Source organism: Ambystoma mexicanum, chromosome 11 (assembly GCF_040938575.1).
Source record: "Ambystoma mexicanum isolate Mex_15411 chromosome 11, UKY_AmexF1_1, whole genome shotgun sequence".
Classification (NCBI taxonomy): Eukaryota; Metazoa; Chordata; class Amphibia; order Caudata; family Ambystomatidae; genus Ambystoma; species Ambystoma mexicanum.
The window spans coordinates 997,963,798-997,978,241 of record NC_090934.1 but is presented as its reverse complement, the minus strand read 5'-3'; the positions used below and the strand labels follow the sequence as shown (position 1 = coordinate 997,978,241).

General features: G+C 42.7%; 1 long non-coding RNA gene across 1 annotated transcript in view; it reads left to right on the top strand.

Moving 5' to 3' along the window:
- Nucleotides 1-2,885: 2,885 nt before the first annotated feature.
- Nucleotides 2,886-14,444, top strand: part of LOC138504016 (uncharacterized) — a 47,679-nt gene continuing 36,120 nt past the window's right edge. Inside the window, exons 1-2 of the long non-coding RNA XR_011279750.1 lie at nucleotides 2,886-6,971; nucleotides 7,431-7,641. This is a non-coding gene — a long non-coding RNA (uncharacterized lncRNA). The remainder of the gene's footprint in view (nucleotides 6,972-7,430; nucleotides 7,642-14,444) is intronic.

Sequence of the window (14,444 nt, the reverse complement as noted above, 5' to 3'; positions counted from 1 at the left end):
AAAGCCTTTTCTGCGTCTATCGCCAGTATGGCATCCTGGGGGAGTCTCTATCTCCTGCTATGATGTGTAATAGTGTGCAGATATTATCGCTAGAGGGTATACCTTTTATGAAACCAGTTTGGTCTTTATGCTCTAGCTGTGGAAGGGTGCCTTTTGATTCTTTGAACGAGGCACTCCGCCAATATATTTGCGTCCGAGTTAATTAATGAAATTGGCCTGTAGGATCCTCTGCTTCTGGATCACTGCTGTTCTTGTGGAAAACTACAATATTGGCAGCTAGCATAGACTTTGGTAGTTTTCGCTGGGTGAGTGCCTCCTTGAAGACTGCCTCCAATATCAGGGCTATTCCTCGACTGTGCTCTTGTATAGGTCTATTGGCATCCTGTCGGGGGCCGGATGCTTTCCCTTGGGGGAGTGAGTGTATTGCCCGGGTCATCTCGGCGGCCGTGATGTGGGCGTCTAGGTCGTCTAGTTGCTCTGCCGTTACGTGGGGCATGGGTACTGTGTCTAGGAATGCTTCTATACCCTGAGGTGTGCATGTATCTGTCGCCTTGTACATCTCACGGTAGAATTCTGTTTACCTTGTGTTTATTTGGTTGCCCCCACTAGGAGGTTGTTTGCGCTGTCCCTGATGGCTGTGATCATTTGCGCGGCTTGTCTCAGCTTGAGAGCTAATGCCATCATATGGAGAGGCCTGTCGCTCTCGAAGTAATACTTTTGTGACCACCCAGTGTAAGATTGTTGTGCCCTGTCTGTAGTGCTTTCAGATTTCCAATCTCAGTTTTCGGAGCTGGGGTTGCAGCTGACTTTCTCTGGTCGCTTTGTCTTGTGTTTCCAGTTTCTTCAGCTCTTCCGTGAGGCAATCGCTTCTCCCCCCCCACCCCCCCAAAATTCTTTTTCTTATATGCCCATCGCAAGATGCACTGACCTCTTGGGTACGCCTTAAAGGCGTCCCAGTACCTGTGTGGTGTGAATCCCGTTTGTTGTTTTCCCAGAACCTCTCGGTATCTTGGAGTAGATGTTCTACAATGTCTGGGTATTGTAGGATGGGTACGTTGAGACGCCACGCCGGGAGTTTACGGTTTGTATCTGGGAGTGTGTACTCTGTGTGACTGGAACGTGGTCTGATATGGTGATCTGTTTGATGTAGCAGTTGGTTCCCATATGTGTTGTGTTGGCTGGCATCAGCCAGTAGTTCAGCCTGGAATAGCTGTTGTGGCGTTGGGAGTAAAATGTGTAGTCTCGCCTGCTTGCGTGGGTGTTGCGCCAGATGTCTATTGTTGTAGATCGGACATTAGTGCTTGGAGGGTGTATCTTTTTTTTCGGGTTGAATGGGTTTTTGGATTGAGCTCCCTGGTGGTCCAAGTCTGGGTCCAGAGTTACATTCAGGTTTCCGCCTTATATTGAGATTCCCCATGAATTGGGTGCATTTGGAGAATCTGCGTGCAAAAAAGGCTGGTGTGCCTGTTGTATGGGGCATAGATATTCAGCAAGGTAATTGGGTGTTGTTGGATCTTGCCCTGCACTAGTGCTAAGCGGCCCTCGTCGGTAAGCGTGGGTTGCACTTGCAGGGGGACCGGCTTATGTAGTCCCCCCCCCCCCCCCTTCCCGTGGCTTGGTGAATGTATGGCTGTGCCTACCCAGCCTCATGCCAATTTTTCCACTTCTGTTTTGTTGAGGTGGGTCTCTTGTAGGAAAATGATATATCCTTGTATATCTCTTATGTAGTTGAGCATGCGTCTGCGCTCTATGGGGTGACCTAGCCCTTGGATATTTAGGGTTCTTAGTGCGAGTTTAGCCATTGCATTGTTGTGTGGGTTGTGCTTGGGTATGGGCCTGTGAGGTCCGTGTTTGTGGTCTACCAGTACATCTGTGGCTCTTAAGATCATCCCTTGTCTTCCCCGTCAACCCGGCCCTCCCTCCTCCCCCCTGGTGAACAACCTGTGGACCAACTTCCACAACCTTTTAGAACACAGGCCTAACTGTGGGCCTGTGGTGAACCATGAACAGTAACATTGGGTGGACAACCAGCTGGCCCTGACCCAATGCTTGGCTGAAGAGCCTGTATATGGGGTGGGTGGGAGCAAATCAGAGGATCGCTCCTTCTTCCCATAAATCCTGTCCTATGCCAGTGGGCGGATTAATGGCCTGTGTAGCATAAGCTGCTCCTTTGTGCGTCTCACTTTAACCCGTCCCCTGGGTTGGGTGAAGATATGCTGCGAGCATTTTTCATGCTTGTGTTGGATCCTTTCATTATTGCTGTGTCTCGGTGTCGTTTCCGTCTTTGCGTGTGTCCAGTCGTGTCCCCGCCAATGTCCATTTTTAGGGGCTTCTTCAAGATCTTGCTGTGTGCTTCCCCTTGCTCTGTGTCCCACCCTCGAGGTCCTCCCCCCTGCTTTTTGCCATTTCCCCTTGACAGTGCTCGCTCTTGTTGGGTGGGGGTGGAGTATTCTATTTTTGCTGCCCCTGACGTTGATTTGTTAGTCTGTCGTCACCAAGTTTGTCTGTTGCAAGAACCGCCATGCAGATTCCAGGTCTTCATATGAATGCCATTGTTTATTGATCAGTATGCACCATACCACAGGGAATTTTAAGTAATGCCTGTGCTTTGTGGCGTTGAGTGCCTCGAAGATGAAGTTGAAGCCTTTCCGTCGTCTTGAGACTTCCATCGAGTAGTCATTGAACACTTTTATTTCTGTCCCGCCTGCTCGTATTGGGGTTGCCATTCTGTAGGCTTTTAAGATGGCCACCATATGTTGAAAGTTTAGTAGTCGCATCGCTATGACTCTGGGACGCTTGTTTGGTCCCGGTTTTGGTATTGGCGCTCGGTGTGCCCTTTTGATGATGAGGTCCCTCGCATTGGTGATTTGCAGGGCATTCTGCAACACGTTATATATATATATATATATATGAACCGTTCCATGTCCGATCCTTCTTTGTTTTCCGGGACGCCGACTTTCCTGAGGTGGTTTCTGCGGAATCTGTTTCCCTGATCCTCGATCTTATATCCCGGTCTTTGTACTTCATTTATCACCCCATCCAAGTCCGTTTGCGTCGTTGTGTGATTATCTTCCAAGGCACTGATGCGCTGCTTATCATCTGTTCTCTGTGCTTGGGCTGCCAGGCGGTTCTGCACGTCCTGAAGGTGCCTCTTGATGTCATGAACTGCTGTGTTTGTATCCTGTGTTCGTTGGCCAATATTTCATCTCAGCCAAGATGGCCTGTAGCTGCGATTGGACATCCGTATCCGGTTTGTTTCTTGTTGCGGGTCTTGGTAGGCCTCCAGTTAGGGCAGTGTCTTTTGGGTCCGGGGGTATGGTTCCCCTGTTGCATGCCACTCTGGTGTCTTCTCTTGCTGTATGTGACGCTGATGATCTGCCGAACGGTTGTAGGGGCACTTCTGTTCTGCGGTCCTATGTCCGGTTTGCCGCCTATACGGGGGAGCCGTTCACATTTCCGCTTGGGTCTGGGTGAGGCTTCCACTGTGTGAGAGAGTGATTTCTTCCGTAGAAGAGGCTGGGCGGCGTGGTTGTGGTCTGGCGTGGGGGTTACCTTGTGTTTCGGTTTGGGCGCTCGAGTGTCGTTACAGTCTCACTTTGCATCCGTGGTCTAGTTGGGTATATCCCCTTTTAGGTCCCCCGTCGCTGGAATTCTCTGTACTCTCGTGTTATTGTTCCTGGACTCTTATTTTCATTTGTTTTGGTATTTCCCCTCGGTGGGTGGGGGGTGTTTGGGCTCCCTTTTGACGTCCTCTCGTAACCCTCTGTGTCATGCGGCACTTGTTGGAACCTTCCCCTCTCCACACCCCTCCTTGCGGCATTCAGTGCCAGGCCGAGGGGTTGGTCCTGGGGTCTGCGTTCCTCCACGTGTCCTGTATCTTGTGGGGAATCGGACTGTGGGTGACTTTTTTTGGGCCTGTGCCTGGGAGGCCCGTTGGGTTTGTTTGTAGTGGTCACCGCTTTGTGCACCTGTTCACTTCGGGGTCGGTCGTTGATAGTGCTGCACTTGGGCGGCTGGAATTGCAAGCTTGCAGGCTCTTGGGAGCAGGCAGCGTGTCTCAGTGCCGTTTCACCCTCTTCTTGGTTGGGGGATGCTGTGCCCTGGTGAAATACCCAGATATAGCGGCTATGCAGGCGCGTAGTCTTCATGCCAGAGGTGGCCCCTGCTGTGCTGGCTGAGGTGCCCGTCCCGGTTTCGGGTCTGCACGCAGGAGCACGTCTATTGGGGTAGCTGTCCGCCTTGAATCTGGTTCGGTTGTTGGAGATTTGCGCCCGCCTCAGTGTTTGTTTGGCCCAATGGCGGCGTTCTGGGGGAACTTTGTCATGCTTCGTTTTTATGGTGCTTGAGGGGACCTTTCGCCCCCCCACCCCTCCCTCTTGCAGTGTTCAGTGCCAAGCTGTGGAGTTGGTTCTGGGACCTGTGTCCTGTATATCGAGGGAGAGTGGGGGTGGTTCTCTGGGCCCGTGTGTGGGAGGCCCGTTCGCTACGCTTGAGGTGGTCACAGCCACGTATAATGCAGCGCTGTCCCTATGGCTTTGTGGCGGCTGGTATAGTTTCTAAAGTCCTGTTGACAGTTCTGTGCCATAAGCTGCAGGGCTCCATCCACAAGAGCCCCTGCATCTCTCCCCAATAATTCACCAAACCAGAAACACCTGAACCTTGTTGTCGACAATGTTTGCGTATTGCTAGTTTTTCAGCAATACATGAAATAATATTCACCTACTATTTACTAACCCACTTATATGAATATTCAGTTTTGATTTTGTTATGCATATCCTTCGTGCCTGATAAGGCACATGTGTTCTTTTAAACTGTTCTATGTATGCAATTAAATTCTTGTTTTTGTTTGGAAATATTCCTATTCCTTGGTGATCTTTTTATAAGCTAGTATATATATGTTGAATTGGTCTCACTGCTAACAAGAGTTGACCACCTGTGTGTCAATGACAAGGGTAGCCTTTGACTCATTTTCTCCTTCGATAATACTATACCCGTGAGGCAGAGCTGTTGTATTGCTTTCACGCCAATAGAGAGCTTGTTTACCCCAGTTGATTTTTCCATTGCCTTTTCAGTTCACAGTAGGGCATAGTTGTGCTATCTTTGGGCGCGGGGGGACAGTGTTCTAATTCCTTCCATGACTCGTGCTCTCCTCCATCTACGTTTAGTTTATGTTCAACACTTTGGGGAAATCGCTGCATGATTTAATATATACAAATGTAAGTATCGGGCTCAGGATTACTGCATGTTCTAGTTATACATCTGTCCCTTTCTCTAAATAGGTTGATGAGGTTCCTGTTTTTAAAAAATATATTTTTTTATTGCCCCTTCAATGCAGTTTTCTTTCCAACCATTGCGCCTCAGTTAATTGAAGATATTTTGCCTGTAAACTTTATAACTTATTGGAGGCTTGCCAGGGATAATGATCACGGTCCTTAATTTTAAAAATATATTTTTTTGATCATGGTTTATGATCTGGGGTGAATGCTTTTTATGATGTTTTGTCTCTGATTGGACCAGTTAATTCTCGTTGAGTGGAGCTTGGAGCTATTTTCTTGCTTTTCTGGATTTTTTAGCAACCTTGTGTATCGGAGAACTGGTGAGGCAGTGGGAGTTTTCTGACCTGGCCGTGAAAGGAGTGCTGTTAATTGCTTTGCTATTTCAAAGTGGAGGTCACTTTATTCCCTTAAGGCAGTGGTCTTAAAACCTTTTATGTTGAGCCCCTCCCCCAGCCCAAAATGATTATATTTTCTAATAAATGCTTGTCTTCTATTAAACGGTCACCAGAATCCTGTTTTGAGCTTTGTGCCCTCCCCCGCCCCCAGGCAACCTTTGGGCCCCCCAGTTTGAAGACCTCTGCCTTAAGGCACCTTAGCTGTTCTGCATACAGAGGCCCCCTTTTCATGGGTCGGGCAATTTCTTCCCCTTTCTAGTTCCACACAGTGACTGTTCTACTGATCAGTCTGATCGCTTTCAAATCATTGCCAAGTAGGGGATAAATGCTCCTACTGGCTGTCCCTCTCTGGTTTTAAGGCTGTTGCTGCTCCAATGCCCCCACAATGTTACACATGAATAGGTCCATCCCATCCTCTGATAGGTCCCCCCGACCCTTTAAGTAATTATCTGTGTGTGACAGGCCATGGTGCATGTGTGAGAAACCATGACTCTTGCATGGCTTGGTTTACTTCTTGCAGGATTTGCCGACTGCTCATGAGCACTGCACTAGTTCAGCTGTAGTGCATAATCTACGGCACAGTAGCGATGCTTATGGGGATGGGGCTTCTGACCCTTATGGAGCATAGTGTCTGGCTCATATTAGCAAAGTTGTCATATTTAATTTTTGGTCTAGCCCTCCCACCCCCCCGCGCCTCCAGTAAATATCACTTTGGTCATGGGTTCTGTCCCTGCATACCCTCCTAGCTTCGGTCACTATAATTTCTTGTATGTGTTTCTGTCTGCAAGCTGGGACTCCCTAAGGTTGCTAATAAGAAACTGAAACCGGTGCTCGTCTTTTAAAGGACACACACAAAATGGCTCTGCAGCATATTAGGTACAAGAGCTCTCCAGTTAAGAACATATTCCCTCTCCAGAACACCCACCTCTAATTTTATTAGCGGGCAGATGCAACTATTGGAAGTCACAATGGATGAAAGTCTTGGAAGTTACCACACACCAAGAGATGCTTTACTCACAAATAGGGACACTTCAGACAGGAACATCCATAGCAAGACCACTATAAATTAATAGTTTTGGGTACAGACAAGTTTAACAAATACTCGAAGCATACTTAAACGTGGCACTCTTAGATGAGCTTTTTCTTCGATTCCGACAGTTTTCTGTGTGGATGAGGAATTTGGGCCTTTGGCAATTGCTGGAGAAGTTGATTGTAAATGGCTGATGGGTGGTCTTGATGAAAGTAGAAGAGAAATGCGTGAAGAAAGATTTCAAGGCAGTAGTCCTTTTCAGGTCAGCAGGTAAGCATGTACACATTTCTTTTGTGGTCTATTTGATGTTTGGGGGAGGAGGGTACATCTGATGTCCCTACGCGCAGGCATTCCCTTTTTTCACACGTACAGATGAGTGCTGCACAATGCCCACCACTCTTTTACAGCATCTCTTTCCTCTACAGTAATGCTCAGTATAGATGGTCGACATGATTTCTCTTGTGTCATTGGCAAAGCGTTCTGGGTTGAACGCCCTCAGGACCGTAGTCTAGATCAGAGTATGTGTGCAACTAGACTGAGTTGTGGATAGCTGCATGGGGAGGGAGGGAAAGCGCCAGGGAGTGCAAGAATAAGCAAAAACAAAACCAAGGGACGGATAGGATCGGGCTTAAGAGGAGTCACTTACCCCAATGTACAGCTCAAGCAAAAAAGTCTGTTGTATTGATAGTTGGATTTTAAATTTTTAACTTGCGTTTTTCATACCTGCAGCCAAGAAACGGTGTATTAAGACACAGAAAACATTTGACCAAATAATGAAAACCTATTGTGATGCAGAGGGACTTATTCAGGCTTTTAAATAGAAAGGCAGAGGAGAAAAAGCAGCTACTGGTCGAATCTGGGAAGCCCTGGAAAGGTATCTGAACTACAAGAAGATGCACTGAAAAAAAACAAAGAAAACAGAAATATATTGTAAAAACTGGTAGGTGGAAACAGACTATTCCCAAACGGTTGTTCATTTATGGTCACAAAAGCTGGAAAACAAAGCCTTTTGGCAGGGATGGCTTGTGTTCTTCATTCCTGCCTCTGTTACTTCACCTGGACAATTGAAAGACCTAGCAGTAACTCTGCAGATATCTGTTTAATGTTGCTGTTCCCAAAGATGTAGCTGTGCAACAACTGCAAAATATTGGACTATCAAGTAACAGTCAATTGTCTGCTACAGAAGTTGTCGGACAGATCTAATTTGTAAAAATCTATTATGGCACAGTGCACACCAGTAGTTAAATTACTCTTAGTGTTTAAAGGACGTTTTATGGGGTGCAGGGGAGAAAAACAACCTTGACGCAGGGTTGTATAAATCTATGAAAAAACAGGTGACCATACACTTATGGAATACTCCCGTCCCCTGCACACCCTTAGAATTGAAAATACAATCAATATTTATAACATTTGGCTTATTATACGTAACACACAAATTTAGGAAACCAGTTTTTTGTAAAAAATTCTCTGTATATTTCAAATAAATTGTTGCTGTAGTCCACCAATTGTTCTTCACATATTATTTCAACAAAACATTAATTTCCATATTCTCAGCATACTAGAAAAAAATGCAGTTCCTGAAAAAAGATGTTTATTCAATTTCTTTCATTGGTCCTCGTGGGTAAACAATGTTCGTGACTTTAACTCGACGCGTTTCGGGGTCTGATTTCCCCCCCCCCCTTTCTTCAGGAGTTATTCACCCACTTTCAAACTTCCTTTCTTTAACTTTTTCTCAATCATCTATAACATATAATGCTATAGTTAGATTCTGTATTTTAGTAATGAATACTGCTGTCATATTGTCATAATCACTGGTAGAAGTAATGATCGCCTAGACGGTCACCTCTCTCTATGGTAGATTTACTCAAAGTGTCTTTCAATCAGAAATCTAGTGACTTTTAATCAATTCTAAAAAACACAAGCTAATTTATTTTTGACAAAAAATTGGAAGAAAGGATATATAGAATTATAGTGCCTATAATATCTCATCTCTCAGTCTATCAATCATGAGAACTGTACCAACATTGTAATTACCTCGAGGTGTCAGGTCCAAGCCCCCAATTATAGGTATTATGAACACCGAATTGTGGATAACTGGGCTCGGTGCAGTGGTTCCACTCAGTATCCAAGTGCTTGGTTTAGAATCCACTCAATGGGGAGTCCCTCACAGGTGTGTATCTATAGTAGGAATAATCAACAAATCACATGTTGAGTCGAACTCTATATGCCGTGTGATATCAAAACGTCATGGTAATTAAAATGCAAGTTGGAATGCAACCAGTGCATCTCCTTAGATCTAATGTGACTCACCTCTTAAAGAGTAGATAAAGTGTCTGTCCGCTTCATTCGGCGTTCGTATTAACCAAAAAATGGCCGTTTGTTTATATTGTGACGAAATCTCGTCACGCCGTGATGACGTCACGTCCACAATACGTCAGCGTATGACGTGATGACGTCTGCGCATGACGGTGGCGTATAGATCGATCTATGCTGTGTATGTGTGTTTATATGTAAGAATATATTCAAATGTAAACCTTATTACAAGAACATGTGGGTGGCACTCCACAATGGCAATAGTACCATGGTAAAAAATGTTAAGGAGAGATGTTCAGAGAGACTAATAAATTGGAACATCTAATCTAGGCGTTCATTAGAACTTTTATGACAGTATGCTCACATGCTGCGTTGTTCGTTCTAAAGTTTTAGGCTGTATATTATATGCATGTATCACAATGTTGTGTATACAAAAGGATCATCTCATCCACAGAAACACTTAAAGAGGAAAATATTCGGATGACCGAGAAATACAAGAAAAGTATTGTCTTCCCCTATGTATATATTTCATATGATGTGACTGGACCCTAAAGGGAATTTCTGTAAGAACATATTTGAAGAATAAGTGTACAAATATAGTACCTTTTCAATTTTTAGTTCCTGACTGTTACTGAAGAAAACCATGTGGCCTACATATGTCAGTAAATGAAGAAAGGGTGAGGCAGGCATGTGATGTCATCTTTGATGTCCTGGGTGTTGGTCTTAGCAGTGCACAGTTGTGGCGTGAGTTATGGTTGCTTAGCTTACCATAACTTAGAATTTCAGGGGCTTTTCGGTTTTACTTTGAACCATAACGTCCCTTTTAACAATATATATATATATATATATTTTTTTTTACTGAATTTCATAGGTTTTTAGTAGCGCCATTTAACCATAATATCTCCTACTTTATATACATAGAACATATTGAACCCCCAGCTAGTGTTTTTGATGTCCGCGGACTGTGCGTATGTCCTCTGACAACAGCAACACTACCCAAAAACTCAGGGGGTATCTTAAATTGTTATATTGTGCCATATGAACAGTGCACAAGTTCAAAAACCAGCACACAAACACATTATATGTAGTAATAAATAAGAAATAGAACCTATATATCTAACACATCAACCATCCATTTAAATACCATATTTACTAAATGAAATATACCAAAATAAAAAAAAGAGCCTTCAACATAATTACCTCACAGAAACTGCACAACTAGGAGCAACAGCAGATCTACCGACCAGTAAGAACACAATTTACCAGAAGCTACTAAGTGTACTTCATTTTTCTTATATATTTCTAAATTTTCTGTATTACATACAATAAAAGTAAGATATTTGTTTTTTTCACAAAAATGTCCAGTACTTTAGAGTGGCTTGAAGAGAATTTCCCACGTGAGGAAATGTCTGAAGATAGTGATACTAATGGTAGACACTTCTCTATATAACCAAATTAATAAGCATTACTTTATGTACACTTAACATATATATATGTTAATTTTTTTTTTTTTTTAAACAGACCATGCAAACATTGAAAATAGTACACCGAAAGATACATTGGATAAGACTCTCCAGCGCATGGAAGAAAAAATGGACTTGCTCATGGCAACTTTCTTCAAATGGTTGAACTTTGTGGAGGACCACATAAAAGGAAAAATTAAATACCATTGTCCCACATGTACCTGTCCCCCCCTCTCCATATCCCAGTCAATTATTCCCAAACCCTCTCCACAAAGAAAAACGTTTTGATGAGACTTCAATCCCTTCATCTCCTATCCATCCTCTTGAAACCCCCATTTCCCCTGTGTTTGTATCAGTTTCTGCTTCCCCTTCTCTTTCATAAATTGTGTGTGTGTGTTATTTATTTATATATATATTTGAAAGGTAAACACAGACCGCGAGGTTGAGTTCCTTTGGAAGTTGCACTCCCTTTTGGTAAACAAATCCATCAATGTTCAGCAACAAGTGCATGCCGAAATATAATCACTGCACTGCCAAAAGTTTGTTTTTTTAAAAAGTTATACATTTGAATTAAAAAAAATAATATGCAGTAGAAAAACGGCTTCCCAGTAGCAGAGAGAAGGCTACCTGATGCGTTTCGCCACACTCCTGTGGCTTGTTCACAGTAACTCCACCCTGTTGTGTGAGCTCTTTTAACCCATGGCATACCTCATGAACATAGAAAAGGTGACTGACAAAGATGAAGTTTTTACATTCGGCCATCTTGTACATTGCAAAATGCAATTCGGAAACCAAGTCTGCATATAGACAATGTTACTCAAAGCCTGACGAATTATAGATTTTTCCAGATAGTCCCTGTATAGATATACATTTCATATTAATTTCAAAAATAATTCGGAAAATCTTATCAAGGTTTGGTACACCTAGTTAGATTCGAGCATTCAACATTAAATAAGCATCATAGTGACGTTGTTAATAGGACACATACAGGTATGGTATGGTGTTTCAAGCTCTTTTACAAAAAGCTACATAACAAAGATTTGTTATACAGAATAATGGTGTGGCATTATGTAGGTTCATATGCATAAAAGACAATTTATGATTAAAGTGCAAGTGCATGGCAGCTTTTTAGTAATAAAGTGCTAGTGCAATCTTTTAGCAGCATACTTCGATGACCAGACATTGTCTTGTAACCATCAATTAAAGTGCAAGTGCTTTACTTAAAATCAATGCTCCTACATAGCACAACATACTCTTAATTCATAAATGCTCGGAAGACCTTATATGCCTGGAATCTGATCTATTTAACAGTCATGTATGAGCCGGTATTGTGTATCACAAAAAAATGCACCTCTATTTGATATTTCATTATAAACTATGTTCATGGGCGACATGTGAAAAAACATTGATTAAAATATAAGTTAAAAAATCTACCCGCAAAAAAAAAACCTAAGGGGAAGAGAGGCATCTGAACGCAAAAAAGACATAGAACCATGGTCAGGAAACTAAAGCATGAGTACAATATTCAAAAGGAGGAAACCATTTAAGCGCTGACCGAGAGAAATACACAAAGTAAAGACAAATAGTCCATAGCCTGTTAGAGTTAGGCTACTTGAACAATATTGTGTACTATTAAAAAGGGAAAGGCTAATTAGCACATTTCAGGTTCCCAAGAAAGTGTACAGTTCTTCATCCACATTGTGACCCATCGGGGTTTTGCTCTCAAAGTCTATAATATGTCTGGTCTCCTCTTGTTGTAACATTTTCTCATTATCGCCCCCTCTTGGACCGCAAGTAACTTTATAGACACCAAAATACCTCAGAGTGCTTGGATCTCCATTGTGGCACTCTGTAAAATGTTTGGCCATGGGATAAGTGTGATCTTTATTGACAATAGCTCGGATATGTTGCAAAATACGTATTTTTAATTTGCACTTAGTGCTGCCAACATACCATTTGGAGCATGGACATTTCAGAACATGTACTACCAGTTCCGACTCACAGGTGATTCTACTGGCTATTTGTATTTCAGTCCGGAGGAATGGATGAGTATAGCTTCTACAATTGAACGCATATTTACATGCTTTGCATTTGCAGCACTTAGAGAAGCCTTTTGAGCTAATTAGTTCCTGAGGATACATCTTCGGAGGCCATATAACTTTGAACCACCAGATCTTTGATGGCCAGACTTTTCCGGAAAGTGATATCTGGCCGTGCATTTAGCATACTACCTAGATCTTTATCCACCTTAAGGACTTTCCAATACTGGGTGATTATATTTTTTATGATAGTAGAGTGGCTCCCGAAGGTCAGTATTAGCCTGGTAGTGTCTTTGTCTGTAGAGGTCCGAAGATCAGTTTGTGATGTTGTCAAGAGGGTTTGTCGATTCATATCTCTGACCTTTAGGTAAGATCTTTCAATTACCTGTTTGGGATATCGCTGTTTGAGGAAATTATGAGCTGTAATTTTACTTGCTGTATCATAGTCTTTCACATCACTGCAGTTTCTTCTAATTTGAATGAACTCTATATATGGGATGCTCCATAAAAGACTTTTAGGGTGTGCGCTGTTTGCATGCAATGGAATATTAGCTCCAGTTGTCTTCCGATGCAATTCACACCCAATTTTATGATCATTAATTTTTACCTTCACATCCAAAAAGACGATAGATTGTTCACTATGTTGTTCAGTGAACTGTAAATTCATTTCATTGACATTGAGGAATTCAACAAACGCTTTCCAAGTTTGAGCTGTACCATTCCATACAATGAATAAATTGTCTATGTAGCATAGCCACAAAATGATTTTATTGGTGAAGTGCTCATTTCCTTCAGCCCATTCCACAGTTTTCTCCCATTTACCCATCAAAAGATTTGCATAAGATGGTGCAAAGGTGGTGCCCATTGCGGTTCCTTGAATTTGACGAAATAGTTCATCATTGAAAAGAAAGATGTTATTTTCTAAGCAGAGTCTTATCATTTCTAGGATCATTGTAGAATGGTTGAGGTAATTGAGAGAACGAGTTTTCAAAAAAGTTTCACATGCTTTAATGCCATCTTCATGTTGTATGGATGTGTATAAAGATACCACATCCATAGTGGCTAGCAGATACGTTGGTTCCCACGGCAAGTCATCAATTTTGCAAAGGAAATCAGTAGTGTCCTTTATATACGAGGGCAGAGTTGAAACAAATGGACACAGCGTCTCATCCGCAAATTTGGACATGTTTTCAAGCAGCGAGCCGCACAATGTAACTATTGGCCTGCCGGGTGGTTTAGAAGGATTTTTATGAATTTTGGGCAAAAAGTATATCGTGGGGGTGATAGAGTGTTGGGTGAACAAAAATTTCACCATGTCCGCATCCAAAATGCCAGCATTCTCCCATTTTGCTAGGAATTCCCAGACTGTTGTTTCCCTCTGTTTGATGGGGTTTTTCTCAAGTTTTTCATAGCATCTGGAATTATTGAGCTGTCTGTTAGCCTCTTTGATGTAGTCCACACTGTTCATAAGGACGATGTTGCTCCCTTTTATCCGCAGGTTTAACTATACATCCATCCATCTTGCATATGTTTGACAGGGCATTCCGTTGTTTCCAGGACAAATTACTTTTGATATGTTTATTATTTTTTCTTCTTTCTAATTTAAGATCATCTATCACTACATTGGAGATATATATATATAAAAACAAAAATATAATGTCTTAATTCAGTTCTTTTTTTTTTGTTTATTTTTTTTTTTTTTAAAGGCAGTTGGGATGTCCGCGGACAGTGCGGGTGTCTGGAATGTCCGCAATTAACCAAAATGGAGGTGTCCTAAGGACACTATACCTGTCCGTACTGTTCGCAGGCAAGTTGAAACTTTGAAACTGTTTCCTTTTTTTTTTTTGACTTGACAACACACAGGCAAACGGAGATGGTCACAGAGCGACATCAATATACACTTTATACAATGCCAACTTTACAGTACA